Raw genomic sequence first — 18,287 nt, forward strand, 5'->3', positions numbered from 1 at the left:
ACTCTTATTTTCGAGTGTAGATGTAGTACTTAAAAGACAAATATGTTTTAATGTTTTGAAGTAATATTTATGTGGTAATGTGTGGTATGTGCAAATTTGAGAAAAAAATATATTTTTCTTAACGGATCATAACGGATGTAACATGACACAACCTGTTAAGATAATAGATGTTATACGAAAATAATACGAACACGACAAACATAACCCATTTACCAAGCTTACAATGAGCCATGTATGGTATGATACGTCGGTCGAAATCATGAACCGGAGGACACCTTTCTTCAAGGTACGCCTTACTGTTCAATTTTTCATGGAAATTCCCGCAATTATCCTTTTCTTTATTAAGTATTTTATGAAAACCCTCCGAATCCCTCTTCTATTTTCGTGGAAATTCCCGCAATTTTTCTTTTATTTATTTTTAAGAAAACCCTCTTCGTCTTCCTCCTCCTCTTTTTCTGCTTCTTCATGCAAGTATATTTCCATGTTCATGTCGTATAAAAACTGTAAATTATTATTTGGTATACATTGAGCCCTTCTTCCCAAATCGGTTGATAAAAGGAAATCTAAACCATCTGGACACATTATACTCTTTTCCAATCTGGCCAGATCTCAGCTTTTGTTGTGTCATAAGTGAGATTCTTAACTCAAAATACCTTTTCAAAAAAATAAAGAAGAAGAAGAAAGGTGTTCTGTTATTCAAGTATGTATAATTTTGTTTTATATTGTTCTTTTCTTCTGTTTAATTTACTTTTCGTTCCCTTTTAATTAATTATATTTGGTAGGAAGTACAAGTGAAGTACTTGATGTTTTGGCGTCAGTGAGTGGCAGCAGATTCTGCTTCCATTATATTGCCGCAGGTTTAATCGTCAAGGTACGTATCAATTGTAATCTCCTTGATGTACTTCAGTTTATCAATTTCTTTTCTGTTTCGTACTGTTTTTACATATGTTTAAATTTTTAATCTAGATATTTTTTTTTTTTCTTGGGGAAGAAATACTGATTATCTTCATGGTTTCGGGTTAGTTAAATATGATCGCGGAATGGGTTAGGTCAATTACTAGTTGATGATAATGAACTGGTTTGAAGAACATTACATAGCTAATCCGTTTTCCATATGAGTTTTAAGTTTTTATCAGATTAATGATTACAGTTGACCTATTCTAAGGGCTGATAGGATACTAGAAATGGTTATCCAAATTGGAGTGTGTGAGTAAATGGTAGTAGCTAGAGGGTCCCTTATTAGATGTTTGACACTTTGAAGTCAGATTAGAAGATTACTTCTTGTGGTTGTTGTTGTTAATTGGTTAGAAACTTAGCTTGTAAGTCTGAAGTCTAAATATATACCAGGCTAATTGAGACTAACTGTTGAGAGCAGGTTGTAATTGAAAAATATATGGTTGTTGATTATTTCAATCACAGAGTTTATGTAACATATGATTGAAGGTATGAATGAGTTTCATATTAAGGCCAATTCTAGGTTTGAGCACAAAAGAACTATTTAATAAACTTTGGAACAAATCGTAGGTAATATACGATGAAAGATTTATATTCCTGATTAATATTTTTATATTTGAGTCCAAAAAAAGTGGTTGGTTTGAGTGTTTGGTTTTCTCTTCCAATGCACATTGTTAAGGTGGAGTCTATGCCTTGGAATAGAAAACATTCGAGTCAAACCCATATTTCAGTTTTACAATTAAGTATGTGCATTAGAAGAGAAAACATTAAAGTCAAAACTCTGAATGTGATTTTTAACAATTTTGGTATGTGTATTAGAGATGGTTGGGGTCAAAACTCATCTTATTTTCCTTGGTCGAATAGCACTTTTTATTGTTGGCATGGGATCCACCTTAGACTCCAAATTAGAGTCACATATTAGCTGAAAACTTCCAATTAAGTATCTAGTGAATTGGAGAGATGTTTTGATTCATATCTAGACTCAAATATGAGATTGGAGTCCAAAATTTTCTAGTGCATTGGAGATGGTTCAAGTCTCCTGAACATTGGCGAGTGCTTGCCTCTCATTTTTAGACTCAAAAATAACATTATTTGAGTCTAAATTTTCCGGTGCATTGGAGATGACCTAACATTTTGGCTTTGTTACATAATATTTGGCAAAGTGATATTCTAAACTACTTTAATCTACTATGACAGGGATTCGTACTTAGGTGCAATGGGGGATTCATGATTAGGTACAATGTGGCGGGTACGTTGTCCTAACCAATTGGCCTAACCCACATCTTCTGTTTGGGCATAACTAGATGGCTTAATTATCTTTAGTCCAAATAAATGGCTTGAATATGCCTTTGGAAAATCCTTTTGATTGAATTCCCAAGTTTGAGCTTTTTTACCTTGTTTATCAAAATTTTCTAGAGTAATTTATGCACTAGTTAAAATATAGTGTTTTTTTTTTTTTTTTTTTTTTTTTTTTGTCTTGAGAATTACTGTTCTTGTATTACAATATGGACTTGTGTGTAACTCTTAATATAAGTTCGGATTTTTTTTCTGTTATGTTCTCCAGACTTACTAACATGCATATATCAGATATCTTTGTTCTAATTCGCTTCGTATTTCTATTCATCTCCGTTTTAACATGGTACTTGAGTAGGTTTGGTCTTGCTTTTCTGTAATATTTCTATCCATGCACACTGTTCTTGATTACATGTTTTGTAGCGAAGGTTTGATTGCTGCTTCCTAAAATCTTAGTATTGGAAGTGACATATTCCAAACTTTTTTTTTCTCTGCCAATCCAAATATCATTATATTCGTGGATTCAATTTTATTGCTAATTTCTCTTTTATTATGCGCTTGAGAGAATCTTTGCATGGCTCACTATCCTGAAGTAATTACTGTTTTTACATGTTTTGTTCTTTTATTACATGTTTTTTTTTTTTTGTCTGTGTTTGGGTGAAAGAGAGGAAGAGAGAAGAGAGGGGGGGGTGGCGCGCGGGCGCAGTTGGTGATGATGAACTTTTGGTTTCTTCATCATTTCATGGCAATGAGAAGTTTATAATGAACTTGAGTCATGTAAATAGATTTATAAATCGATTACAGATTAGTAAGATCATATGGCTCAAGACTTGTGTTTTGAAGTTTTCAGAATATTGCATTTCCTTGCTCAAGGCTTCTAGGTTTGAGAACCTCCCAAATGTCCTGAAATGAACAATTTTCCCAAATTGGTTCTCTAACTATTTGGTCTTGGTGGGCATAATTAAATAGCTTCATTTTTTTTTCTGAGATTTGAAATAAATGGCTTGTATCCCTTGGTATATGCTTTTAAGTTTCCCAAGCTTGGATATTCGGTAGTCTTTACCTTGTTTAGTTCATGTTATAGTAGATTATGCACCAGTTAAAGTAAATTTTTTTATTAATGTGGATTGTGTTTATAAATTCAGGCTGGCCTGTAACTCCTAATACTAGTTTCGTTCCTATATTTTTAAATTTTAACATGGTATTTGAGTATATTTGATCTTGCGTTTTTGTTATATTTGTATATATCTCAGCACACTGTTTTTGGTTATATGCATACATCTCTTCCTAAGACCTAATTATTTCTAATGAAGGGTTGATTCTCCTTCTCTCCACTGTTTCACTTAAATCTTGCATAATTCTCAATACTTGATGGTCTTTGTTGCTTCCTAGAATCTTGGTATTTTGAAGTGGCAAATTCCATGTTAACCATATAGGTATTTATATGTTCGTTGCTTTATTTTTATTGCCATTTCTCTTTTATGCTGTGCCTAAGAAAGTCTTTAGTGTGGTTCGTTACGCCTGAATTAATTAATTTTCTTGCGTACTTCCCTTGTGCGTGGAATACAGAAGTGAGTTTTGGCAACAACTACAACCTAAAGTGGGCTGCTATTTCTTTAGTGTGGTTTTGTATTCTTAGTTAATGTTCTTCGATCTGTTCATATCACTCATTTTCCTTATATTTTAATAAATTTTACTTTGTTTAATCACGATCAATTGACTATAAGTGACCACATCATGAACATCGGACCAATTTTTTGAGCCAATCGTAGAAATAGTCTAGTTTATTAAAATAAGTCCAATTTGTTTTATTTAATTATTTAATTATCAATAGTTCTTTGTTCAATGATAAGATTTATTATAAAAATCAAATTGCTTCCCAATTATCTCTTTGCTTATTTCTTTTTATTTATCTTTTTGTTATTTCTCGTTCTTCCTCCTGCTTTAAACCCCATTTATAGATTTTATTTTTAATTTTTATAATCAACCTATATCACAAGTTAATTATATTTATCTACCTATATGACATATTCTTTTTTTATAATCAATCTATCACATATTAATGTGTCTTGCTTGTATGTATGTTATGTTTTTTCTACCTTTTAATTAGGTTTCATATCTCACGTATAGGTATTATATACATTCATATATTTGTTACTTGAGTTATGGTAGAATGTTTTGTAGATAAATTTATGTTAGTATATTAGTTTTTTTGTTATAATATATTAAATATATTTTTTTGGAGTTGGAAAATGCATAATATTAGAAGATTTTAATTGATTTTTAATATTTTTAGAAAATATAAAATGAGTATAAAAGAAATAAAAACATATAATTAGATAACTGGACTCATGCCTAAAAACACTCTACGTTTTTAGACCTGAAAACATAATATACCTACAAGCAAGACACATTAATTTGTGACACGCTGATTATAAAAAAGAATATGTCATATATATACGTAAAAATAATTAACCTGTGATATAGGTTGATTATAAAAATTAAAAATAAAATCTATAAATGAGGTTAAAAGTAGGAGGAAGAACAAGAAATAATAAAAAAGAAATAATCAAAGAGATAATTAGGAAGAAATTTGATTTTTGTAATAAATCTTATCATTGAATAGATAATTATTGATAATTAAATAATTAAATTTAAGGAATTGGACTTATTTTAATAAATTAGATTATTCCTACTATTGGCTAAAAAAATTGGACTTATATCAAGTTTTTCCTTTTTTTTTTTTCTCTTCTATCAAGTGCATATTAGATGGGTATATGCAATATATATATATATATATGAGGCAGAGAGAGGACATGTTTCCATTTAAAGCCCATAATCAATTACCACCCATCACGGTAATTCGGTAGGAAACATTTTCTCATAATTTGACCAATAGGATTATTTACAAATAATACTATCCGTTAAACCCTACATATCATTTGGACTGTGTCATGTGGACCACTTCAGAATATTAAAATATTCTTACATTCTCCCACTTGGTCCATAGTGACACATGTTCCTTTTTCTGGTTTAACAAATAAACATTAAGCGCGTAGTAAAGTTCAAAATAACCCTTACTATCAATTGGTCAACATAAATTCTGATCTTAAGCAATTCACTAGTGCGAGTCATGGCGGTTGGACATCAACAAGTGACATAATCCCTTCTATATACCACAACACTAACAATTACCTAAAACATTCTGTTAGTGAGAAACATATATATAGGTCCGATAATGTCTTTGTCAGAGACATTCCTGTTATCATTCATCCAATCTCATAAATGTATACATATAATGGAAAACAGGAAACACCAGAAACATGTTCAATTATCGAGCTCAGAGTGTCAAGCACAATATTGTCATTAAACAAATTCTCATAAACAAAATAAAATGACAATCATCATGGACTACAACCAAGACCCATTCTTTCAACATGATCATTAAATGCCTTCGGCCCCAATCTTTTTGTCAAGGGATCTGCAATCATAAGCATTGTGCTTATGTGCTCAATAGACACTCTTTGTTTCTGAACCTCCTTCTTAAGAGTCAAGTATTTTATACCCATGTGTTTCGCACCATTAGAATACTTGTCATTCTTGGAGAAGAAGACAGCGGCAGCATTGTCATAGAAAATTCTCAACGGCTTAGCAATGGAGTCAATGACGCCAAGCCTTGAGATAAAATTCCATAACCATAATCCACGATTTGTAGCCTCAAAGCATGCTATAAACTCAGTTTCCATGGTGGATATAGTAATAGCATCTTGCTTTGCACTCTTCCAGGAAATTGCTCATTTAGCTAAGAGGAACAAGTAACCAAGAGTTGATCTTCTACCATCAATACATCCAGCAAAATCTGAATCTGAATAACCAATAACTTCTAGGTTATTAGATTTTCTATACGTGAGCATATAGTATTTCGTTCCTTGCAAATATCGCATGACTTTCTTTGCAGCTTTCCAGTGATCTATTCCTAGGTTGCTTTGGTATCTGCCTAACATCTCAATTGTAAAACTGATGTCTGGTCTGGTACAAGTTTGTGCATACATCAGACTTCCTACAACAGATGCATAAGAAATATTTTCCATCTGTGCACGCTCCAATTCATTTTGTGGACATTGCATAAGGCTAAACTTATTCCCTTTCTGAATTGGAGCAACACTAGATGAACATTTTTCCATATCGAATCTCTCTAGAACTCTCTCAATATATGCTTTCTGAGACAGTCCCAACACTCCACGTGAGCTATCTCGGAATATTTCAATTCCTATAACATAGTCTGCCTCACCCATATCTTTCATTTCAAAGTTCTCCGAGAGAAACTGCTTGGTCTCATGTAATAGACCAAGATCACTACTAGCAAGCAAAATGTCATCAACATACAAAATCAGAAAGATAAACTTGCTCCCACTGACATTCAAATATGTACATCGATCAGCGATGTTTTCTTTAAAACCGAAGGATACAATGATATTATCAAACTTAAGATACCATTGTCATGAAGCTTGTTTAAGTCCGTATATTGACTTCGTTAGTTTACAAACCATGTGTTCCTTTCCCTTTAATGCGAAGCCTTTAGGTTGATCCATGTAGACTTCTTCATCCAAATTCCCATTCAAGAATTTTGTTTTCAAATCCATTTGATATAACTCTAAATCATAATGAGCTACTAATGCCATAATGATTCTAAAAGAGTCTTTATTTGAAACTGGTGAGAAAGTCTCTTTGTAATCAACGCCTTATTTTTTAGTAAAACATTTGGCCACCAATCTGGCTTTATGTTGTTCTATATTGCCATTAGAGTCGCGTTTGGTCTTAAAAACCCACTTACACCCAACTCTCTTACAACCTTTAGGCAATTCAACGAGATCCCAAACTTCATTTTGGTCCATTGATTTTTACTCATCATTCATGGCATCAATCCATTTACTAGAATCAATACATTTAATGGCTTGTGAAAACAAAACCGAATCTTTATTTAATCTTACATCAATGTCAGACTCTTGTAGATATACCACATAATCATCCGAAATAGCATGTTTCCGTTCTCTTTGAGATCTCTTTAATGCTATTTCTTGTGGTTCTTCCACTACATTTTCATTTGTGGTAATCTCATTCTGGAGCGGATGGTCATTAATTTGTTGTTCAACATTGTCTAACGGTTCAACATGGGTAGGAACAACTTGCTTAGAAATTATAGGTGTAGGAATCTGCACCCTAACTTCATTAATGACCAATTCTTTAGGTTTTTCGCTCCCACTGATTTCACCACTTTCAATGAATCTGGCATTGCTGATTTCAACAATTCTCGTACTATGATTAGGACAGTAAAACCTGTATCTTTTGGATTTTTCTGGGTAACCAATAAAGTAACCACTAATTGTTCTAAAATCCAACTTCTTTTCATGCGGATTATAAATTCTTATTTCTGCTGGGCAACCCTAAACATACAGGTGCCTTAAACTAGGTTTCCTTCCTATCGACAGTTCAAATGGTGTTTTGGGAAATGCATTACTAGGAACCCGATTTAATAAATATACAGCAGTTCTAAGAGCATACACCCACAATGATATAGGCAAAGATGCATTACTTAACATACTCCTAACCATGTCCATAAGAGTACAATTACGCCTTTTAGCAACACCATTATGATGTGGCGTACTTGTCATATTGTATTTGCCACATATGCCATGCTTTTCAAGGAGTTTTGCAAATGGACCAGGACATTGTCCTGATTCATCATATTTTCCATAAAATTCACCACCTTTATCCGACCTGATAATCTTCACCTTTTTATGTAATTGTCTTTCAACTTCAGTAATGAACACCTGAAAGGCATTCACTGCTTCAGACTTTTCTTTCAATAGATAAACATAGCCGTAACGTGAATAATCGTCTATAAAGGTGATAAAATATTTTTCTCCACCAAAGGATGAAGCATCAAAAGGTCCACATATGTCTGTATGAATTATTTCAAGAAGCTCTGAACTTTTTGTGGCTCATTTCTTGGTGTGTTTGGTTTGTTTGCCCTTAATACAATCTACACACACACACACACTGAGATTAGTAAAATCCAGGTTCGGAAGAATCTCATTCTTTACTAATTTTTCTAAACTTTCTTTGGATATATGACCCAGTCGTTTATGCCACAAGAATGAAGAATTTTCATTATTTAGGCTACGCTTAGTTCCAACATTATGATGCAAGGTCAAAAGTGTTTCAGCAAAACGATTATTGAGCTTTAAATTATACAACTCACCTATTAGAATACCAGAACCAACAAAAGAGGTATTCTTATATAAACTGAAACATTCATTACCAAACTTTATAAAAAATCCTTTACGGTCAAGCTTCGAAGCTGAAACCAAATCTATGGAACAACTGGGAACATAAAGTGTTTGAAATAAATCCAAACAATATCCAATATTCAAAATTAAATGAAAGGTTCGAATAGCTTTAACTGGAGCTTTGACTTAATTCCTCATGAAAATGAAATTTTCATTTGGATTTAAAGTTTGGGTCGTAAGGAATCTCTGCATCGAATTAGAAATATGAGTCGTAGCACCAGAGTCAACCCACCAAGTATTATAAGGAACTTCAGTTAAATATGATTCGAAACTTACATAAGCCAAAGGCTCACCTTTCTTTTTGAACCATTATTTGAATTTCTGACAATTCCTTTGATAATGCCCAGGCTTCCTACAGAAGCGACATAAATCATTTTTATGTTCCTTATTATGAGCCTGAGTAGCATTAACAGGTCCATTCACCTTAGGTGGTCCTCTTTTCTTTCCCTTTCCAGGCTTTCTTCCAAATTTTCTTTCAACTCCTTGACTTACTAAATGAACGAAATCCTCTCCTTGCTGCTTAAGCCTTCCCTCTTCTTGAACGAGTTTAGTGGCCAATTCATCAACATTCCATGTCCTTAATAACATTATAATTGATTTGAAATGGCTCATAATGAGGAGGCAAGGAGTTCAAAATAAATTGAACAAGCAAGGAGTCATCCACATTCATTCTAAGAGTCTTTAGCTTTGCTGCTATATTAGTCATTTCAAGGACATGCTCATGCATATTTTGCATACCATCAAATTTCTTGGTGGTAAGCTCAGCCATTAATGTCCCAGCAAGAGACTTGTCAGGAGTCTTGAAACGAGTCTCAATATTTTTCAAGTATTCCTTAGCAGTTTCAGGTTGAGGAAGGCCAATCTTTATGTTGCTCGTTATAGCCATTCGCATAAACATCATGCTCAATCTATTCTATCTCTCCCATGCATTATAGAGAGATTTTTCCTCAGTGCTGCTTGTATTCGTAAAGGCAGCATGTTTATCAGTTCGAAGTGCTCATGATCTAGGACACCAAGGTGAAACTGAACTTGCTAACTTCAATCTGAGAAATTTGTTCCATTAAGTGAGGGAATAGATGGAGCAAGCGAATGAAGAGAAACAGGCACTGACACTGCAATTCAAAAGTGCTCACAACATTAATGCTTTGAGTAATAAAAACACGTGTAATAACAATTAAGTGTATTATCATATTCTCCTTTGGGTAGATATTACAACAATACAAACAATCATCGATGCATAATACCTTATTGATAATTGTACATCTCTAACAACACAGGTTTTGTTATCTTTGGATATCCGAACAAATAAAAAAAATGAAATGTATAATTCTCACCACATTCATATCATCAATCATACGAGCAATTAGTCTACCTTTGGGTAACCCTTAAGAACTTATGACAAATGAAAATCATATTACTCATGGGAAAACCTTTAAAACATAATAAGATTTTGTTCGTTCATATGCATCATCCTGAAATGAGTAATTGATTAATTATCATTTAATTTGAATCCATGTGATCTTTCTAGTTTGGCCACTTTGGTGACTATCAAATAATTTCGTAAGACGAATTACAAATTAAATGAATGACGTTTATAATCGTAATGATCAGTCATAGGTATTCAAATTACTTTAACTAATTCCAACTAAAAGAATGACCCAGATTGCATCATAATTTCCATACCCAAAATTACCTCAAAACAGCAGGCATTTAACCCTAATTAACCACCAATTCCGTTCTTGCAAATTTAAAAATTATGCTGACAGTAAGCAGCAGCATCATAATTAAAATATTCTTTCCAAGTGCAATTTACAGTATATAAAGAACATTCACAATTCAAAATAACGATTAGGTTATTTCAAAATAGCACAGCGGATCAAAATTTATTTCGAAACAAAACCCTAATCAAGTCGATTCAGTTAAAGTTCATAATCGTAAATGGAAAATCATGAGAGCTCTCAACTAGGTTTTGATACCACATGTAAATCATAAATCACTTAAGCCAAGATCATCGAACTTCATGATTTTCGCATATAAATAAAATGCAGAAACACATTAAACAACCAAGCGTACCTTCATCTATGACAACGAACGCTATAAGATCCCAATCAGATTCTGTCAGCAGCGGAGGAAATAGGTGTTCTCTCTCTTGCCTCTATTTGCATGTGAAAACCCTAATCGTGTTTTTTTTTCTCTCTTCTATCAAGTACATATTAGATGGGTATATGCAATATATATATATATATATATATATATATATATGTATATATATATATATATATATATTGGCTGATAGAGGACCCGTTTCCATTTAAAGCCCATAATCAATTATCACCCATCACGGTAATTCGGTAGGAAACATTTTCTCATAATTTGACCAATAGAATTATTTACAAATAATAATATCCGTTAAACCCTACATATCATATGGACCGTGTCATGTGGACCACTTCAGAATATTAAAATATTCTTACATGGCACTTTTACACCTTTCAACCTTGAACGCCATGATGAAATTTTTGTTCTCAGGATGGGGTCCGACGTCCCAGTTTCCTTTCATCTCTGGGCTTAGCATTCGAAACTGTTATCTCATGACTGGTAATGGTGTGCGGAACCTCATCGTTGTCTTGTTTTCTACGATGTCATAATAGCTGACGTTATTGGCTGTTTTTCAATTAGAAGTTGGTACTGTTATGTGTTGGTTTCACTATATGTTTAGAATGTATATATAGGCAGTCTTAATCCCATGTATGTTTAGTGTTTCGATCTGTTTCTCTAGTTTTCTATATTTGTTCTGACGTATGAACGTCCCATGTTATTTGATTTTCGTGCAGAACCTTCATGAAAGATGACGGGTCAGGGATGGTGTGGAATGTGGGGTGAAAAAGATTGCAGAAGCACAATACCAGGATTCAATCTCAACATTTCAAAGTTCAAAGGAAGATGGGCGGGCGATGGAATACCCTGATATATAATCCCAGAGACCAAAACTGTTTGGCTTGGTACTATCAAACTCCATGATCATGAGAGTTCTAACTGAAGATTTCGAGTGGAACCGACCATCGAAAACTTTCCATGTTCAAACGGTCGAATGGAAAAGTGTTAGACGGGTAACACTAAAAAAAATTGTGTGTAAGAGATAGCATCACTTTATGCTCAGTCTACACGAGTACATGATGGTAGTTAATAAATTTGAATTGTAATTTAATTGTGCTACTAAATTGTTTTACTCTCTTAGTGCCTGGGTTGGTAGATTTTGCCGAACTACTCCTTTTAGGGTCTGTTTTTATCTCCGATCACTCTTGACTGTTCTGTAGGTGGGCGCTGAACATTTTATGTTATACTCGGTAGGTATCTATGTAGACATCGAAATTTCAGTAAAACAAATGTTCACCAATGCATTAAAGTTTTGACGTGTCAAGGCATACATGGCATACGCCACGTGTTGTACAAATTGTACACATGGCGTGTGACTCAACAAAATAGGAAGAAATACCCTTGAAGGATTAAACAAGTTTTTCTTCTCATTTTGGGCAATGACAAGGCAAGTACATTTCAATCCATTGAGGATCAAAACAAGTTTTTCTTCTCATGTTGGGCAATGACAAGGTAAGCACACTTCAATCCATTACGGATCAAAGAAAGTTTTTCTCATTTGGGCAATGACAAAGCATACACATTTCAAGTTTAAAATGGTATTAAGTGGGAAATTAGGCCATAAGTTACACCACTTCAATTTCAATATTGCATTAAGTGGGAAATTAGGCCATAAGTTACACCACTTCAATTTCAATATTGCATTAAGTGGGAAAATTAGGCAATGGTGCTTGGAAAGGAAAAAAATATTTTGTGGTGGTGATTCATTCTCAAAGCCTATAAATAGGCTTCTCCATCAAGGTATCAAGCATCAACCAATTCACAAATACATTTCTCTACTCCCAAATTGGAAGAGAATTCCCCAAATCCTTGAAGCTTTGAAACTCCAAAGCTTCCAACCATCCAAATTCCCAAGAAAAGCCAACACACACCAAAACCAATTCACAAATACATTTCTCTACACACCAAAACCTTGAAGCCTTAAAGTTCTAAAGCTCTCAAGAAAATCCCGAAGGATCAAGAAAGCACTCTTCGTTTCTTCGTCAAATCCTCATTCAAGATCAAGCCCCAACGGCCCTTGAAGAACTTCCACCAACTCAAGATCAAGCCCCGACGGCCCTTGAAGAAAGTGTTCATTGTTCATCAACTGTTCATCCTAAGATCAAGCCCCAACGGCCCTTTGGATCAACAACCTCAACAAATCCACACATCCAATCGTTCTTCAAGATTAAGCCTAAAAGCCCTTGAAGATCCGCTCATCCATCAACCTTCAAGATCAAGCCCAAAAGCCCTTGAAGAAATCCACACAACCATTATTCAAGATCAAGCCCCGACGGCCCTTGAAGAAAGTGTTCATCCGTTCATCAACTGTTCATCCTTAGATCAAGCCCCGACGGCCCTTTGGATCAACAACTCATCCACAAACCTACACCCTACGAAGATAGAATCAGAGGACCAAATTTGAGAGAGATCGTAACCCCAAAATCATAAACACAAAAAATATTATTTTGTACACGTTATTCTGGTTTCTTGTTTCAAGGAATCTTTCGTGTTCACAAATTTGGCACGCCCAGTGGGACCATCTCTACCTCTCATCTCTGTCTCCGTTCAAGATATTTAAGCACAGTCCATGGCTTCAAACAAAGAACAAGTCATGACCATCGGCACTACCTCCATTGAAAAACAGTTGGTTCAGATGAAGGAAACAATTGCAAGGCTGCTAAAGACTGCAGAGGAGAAAAACTTGCAAACCGCCGGACTCATCAACCGTCTGGAGGCGCAACATGGCGTCAAAGTGAAACCAAGCTCTCTTCCAACTAAGAAGACCGAAGAAGGCTTTAACCCAAATGCCTACGAACTCATGTCAAAGGCTAGGCATGACTTTGCTTCCTCTTCAAATCTTGGAAAGAAGGTTTCAAACACCGTCAACGACAAAGATCGTGACCTCACCAAAACTCAAAAGAAGTTGAAGGAGCATGGTTACGGAGTTGACAACAACCAAAACACACCTCCAAAATCAATGGCATCAAGCAAGGGACAAGTCGTTCTTGCAACCACCAAGGGAAGAAGCATAAGCACTTCCGCCGCAAATGGAGCATCCATTGGTGCCACAACCACTTCTCAACATGCCACTGCAAAGTTGGTACTACTAAGCAAGCAAGAGCAGCATCAAAGGCGCGAGTCGGTCATCCACCTGACCTTGATGGGGGCACCAAAGCATGCTATTGAGGCACACAAGATGACACCCCAAAATGGCCAATGGGGTTCTTCATCAGCACTATGGATGTCTGAAGGAAAGTCATGTCTATTGGTTGCACAAGTCATGACCATCGGCGTCACCTCTGTTGAAGAACAACTGGCTCAAATGAGCGAAGCAATTGCAAAGCTTACACAGACTGTGGAAGAGAAGGACTTGCAGATTGCCGCACTTGTCAACCAACTAGATGCGCTGCCCGACGTGAAAGTCGACCCAAATGTTGGCCTATTAAAGAAAGAAGTCGACGAAGAAGAGGAGCCTCCAGTGGAGAAAGTCAAAGAGAAGCTGAAGCTAGACCAAGCAACGGCGTTCATGGAATCTCTCTCTATCCAGCAGCTACAGGAGATGATCGCAAGCACTGTCAAGACACAGTACGAAGGAAGCTCGTATGACTCCGTACTGTACTCAAAGCCTTACTCCAAGAAGATTGATGCTTTGAAGATGCCAAGGGGTTATCAGCCCCCAAAATTCATGCAGTTCGATGGAAAAGGCAACCCGAAGCAACATGTCGCCCATTTCATTGAAACTTGCAACAATGCTGGGACAGAGGGAGACTACCTTGTCAAACAGTTCGTACGTTCGCTGAAAAGTAACGCTTTTGACTGGTACACCGACCTCGAACCCGAGTCTATCAACAGTTGGGACCAGCTAGAAAGGGAATTCCTCAACCGTTTCTACAGCACTCGTCGTACTGTAAGCATGCTAGAGCTGACCAGTACGAAACAGTGGAGAGATGAACCTGTCATCAACTACATAAATAGATGGCGCTCCTTAAGTCTGGATTGTAAAGATCGGCTTTCTGAAATCTCTGCCATTGAGATGTGCGTTCAAGGCATGCAGTGGGGACTACACTACATCCTTCAAGGCATTAAACCACGAACATTTGAGGAGTTAGCCACCCGCGCCCATGATATGGAGTTAAGCATCACCCGTCATGAGAAGAAAGAACAGATCGCCGACTACAAGAATGACAAAGTTTTGGGGCCCAAGGTGGATAAGGCTGCGTGGAAACCCACCAAGGAAGCAATGACGGTCAACACAACTCCAGTCAAAACCCATACACGAGGCAAGGCGATTCAAACCGAAGCTTTTCGTGATCAAGAGATACGTAGACGCACTTTGAAGGAGCTTGAGGAGAAGACATATCCATTCCCCGACTCTGACGTGGTTGCCATGTTGAAAGACTTGCTTGACAAAAAGGTGATCGACCTACCTGAGTGCAAACGGCCGGAAGAGATGAACCGTACTGACAGTCCAAGGTACTGTAAATTCCACCGCTTCATTGGTCATCCGACGGAAAAGTGCTTTGTGCTAAAAGATCTCATCATGAAGTTAGCTCAGAAATGGATCATCGAGCTAGATCTTAATGATGTGGTGAAGTCAAACTATACCACTGTCACTTCTGGCTCTTTGAACTCAAAATCTTCACCTCAACCGCTGGGGGCATGCTCCAAAACCATGTCAGTCACGTCAAGTGAAGTTGAAGGATGGACTTATGTCACTCCAAAGAAAATGCACAAGAAACATAGGTCTCCTCCACAAGTTCACCAATCGGAAAGGGGGCAAAGCAGCTACCGTCAACCTTCAAAGCTACATGAAAGTGTTGAGGATGAGGAAGTTATGACACAAAGATCGTCCGTTGCCATCACAATGCGCGATTTCTTCCCCAAAGACTTCTTCAATCACTCGGTCAAGACTCCTTGCTATGAAGATTGCAAGGAATGCCTCTCTAAGATCGTTTGACAAATTCAACCAACGCTCCTCGTTCGCACGAGCCTAAAAGGCGACAACCAACGCTCCTGGCCCGCAAGAGCATAAACTGTGTACGGCAAAATCATCAAAAAAAAAAAAAAAAAAAACCATCACTCATTTGAACTACGTCATGACTTGATCCCTCCTCAACCAAAGGTACGTAGGCAACTTGAAACTTCAAAACTTCAAGTACAGTCACATCATCAAAATAAAAAAAAATAAAATAAAAAAAAAGAAAAAAAAAAGGGAAATAACACATCTTGGTGATGTATATGTTTTATCTGTATTTAGCATAATACACTAAATAAAGTAAAGCATGTTCATTGATCTCCGAGAAATTACAAGTGCGTACAAAAAAAAAAAAAAAAAAAAAAAAAAAAAAAAAAAAAAAAAAAAGAGATGGAGCTTTCATAAAGGTTGTTCACGTGAAGCCCCACTACTTGGGAAAACTACAGAAGCGGGAGGCATCAAAGAAGAGGCCTCAATACTTGGTGGAACGCTAGATGAGCCAGGAAAAAGGTGCCTCTGGAAGAAAGCAGCAAGCCTTTGACGGTCACTTTGAATTCGACCACTGGATTCTTGCAGCTCATCAAGCTTCCTCTTCATGCCCGTCGAATAGTTATTTGCAAGCACATGCAAACTTCTATTCTCGTGCTTAAGCTGTTTGATCTCTTGCTTAAGAGTTTCCACCTCCGCCATCAATGATTCCACTTGGCGGGATCGAGCAAGTAGGCGTTGGCCCATGTTGGACACAGAGCCTGCGCACTGAACACTGAGAATTAGGGACTCTTGAACGGCCAACTCATCGGACCGTTCTGAAAGCAGCCTACTATCTTTTGGAGTGAGGAAGTTCCTAGCTACTATCGTAGCTGTTGTTGCGTCCTTCATCACAGAATCTTCACCTGTCAAAGGGCCATTAGAAGATAAGAAAGAAGGGCACCATACATTTACCTGACGCGGCGCACTCGGATCACTGCTGAGACTCAAATCTAAGCAAATGTTAGACGGGTTAGCCATTGTCAAAAGGTTAAAAGAGAAAGGTGGATGGAGTAAAATCAGAAAGGGCCGAAGACGATTTTCACAAACGGGCGATCTTCAAAGTGTGCATGTTGGAGGTAATCGATACCTCTATAAAAAGCCAAGGCGACACGACCACCGATTCAAAAAATCGGATTTTCCTGCGTGAAGTTCGACGACGCTTTCGCGGCTTTTCAGATAACGCGTTCAACTTTGTCAAAAGATCTCTGACAAAGTTGAAAACACGTGAAGGTTATCATCCCAACTACGCGCTTTTGCCAACAAGCGTGGTGACAGAGCCGCACCCGTGACTACTTTTTCGAAGAGGCGCTCGCTCAGAAATCGAAGAGACGCTTGTTAAAAAATCGAAGAGACGTTTGTCGACAAGGGTAAAAGAACATAACCACCACTTGCTATTGGGAAATCCCTATATATGTCGACCTTCATCTTTTATGGCAAGGCAGACCTGAAAAAAAAATGCCCAACTCTTCCTCATCTCTGAGGGCGCACTCCCAGCAAAGCCTTTCGAAATACTCAATTTTTTCTTCTTTCCCAAAGAAGATACCAGATGCCTGGAGTACAGATGACCCAGGAGGAAACGGTAGATTGAAGTATGTGGAAACAAGCACAACAAATACATGTGCTGATCCATTCGCCGCTTCTTCAAAAGCAAAGGTATCTCATATCATGCTTTTTCCTTGTCTTTTCCTTTGTCCTTGTTCTTACTCGCATGGCAAAGTGAAAGAAGCAATCAGCCGGCACTTGGAGTCAGTCTTCCGATCTGGAACCGACTGCCTGGAATCTATTCCCTGGTTGCTTACCTAGCGTTGCTCTCGAGTAGTCATCTTCAACGGTTGATACACTTCCAGAGAAGGGACCACTTCTGCAAAGGGGAGCAAGTAAGGCAAGTGAAAATGATACATTAAAGCATGTGGAGACAAGCAACAACTGCATATGCTGAGATATCCTCTAACCCTCTTCAATACGAATTGGAGAGATTGAACAAAGAAACAGAAAAAAAAGAGTAAAGCTCAGACCTTCGGGGGAGACCAAAATTTCCTGCTGCCCAGTTCAAGAGTAGCACAAAGGAAAATCAACGATTGGAGGAAACCAGAAAATCTTCCAGTCGAACTCAAGATCAAGCCTCGATGGCCCTTGAAGAAATTTCCTGCCCAGTTCAAGAGTAGCACAAAGGAAAATCAACGATTGGAGGAAACCAGAAAATCTTCCAGTCGAACTCAAGATCAAGCCTCGATGGCCCTTGAAGAAATTTCCAGCCCAGTTCAAGACTAAGCCTGTGGAAAATCAACGATTGGAGGAAACCAGAAAATCTTCCAGTCGAACTCAAGATCAAGCCTCAATGGCCCTTGAAGAAATTTCCAGCCTAATTCAAGATCAAGCCTCGACGGCCCTTGGGTTGACATCTACATTAAGGGACTTCAAAACACATCTTCTACACGTGACAAGCACATGTCTACGACGCGCCTTGAAGTGGGGGCATTTGTAGACATCGAAATTTCAGTAAAACAAATGTTCACCAATGCATTAAAGTTTTGACGTGTCAAGGC

The 18,287-nt window shown here is 36.9% G+C and overlaps 2 long non-coding RNA genes across 2 annotated transcripts; one reads left to right on the plus strand and one right to left on the minus strand.

Annotated features, from left to right (window-relative positions):
• The first annotated feature begins 291 nt into the window (after nt 1-291).
• LOC148690891 (uncharacterized) lies at nt 292-11,861 on the plus strand. The gene is made up of 3 exons (XR_015956651.1): nt 292-700; nt 783-871; nt 11,432-11,861. It is a non-coding gene; the product is annotated as an uncharacterized LOC148690891 (long non-coding RNA).
• Nucleotides 8,817-10,843, minus strand: LOC148690892 (uncharacterized). The gene is made up of 2 exons (XR_015956652.1): nt 10,671-10,843; nt 8,817-9,709 (listed from the first exon to the last, which is right to left on the minus strand). It is a non-coding gene; the product is annotated as an uncharacterized LOC148690892 (long non-coding RNA).
• Nucleotides 11,862-18,287: the final 6,426 nt, after the last annotated feature.

This window comes from Pyrus communis, chromosome 15 (genome assembly GCF_041283825.1).
Source record: "Pyrus communis isolate YQ-2024b chromosome 15, ASM4128382v1, whole genome shotgun sequence".
In the NCBI taxonomy this organism is placed as follows: Eukaryota; Viridiplantae; Streptophyta; class Magnoliopsida; order Rosales; family Rosaceae; genus Pyrus; species Pyrus communis.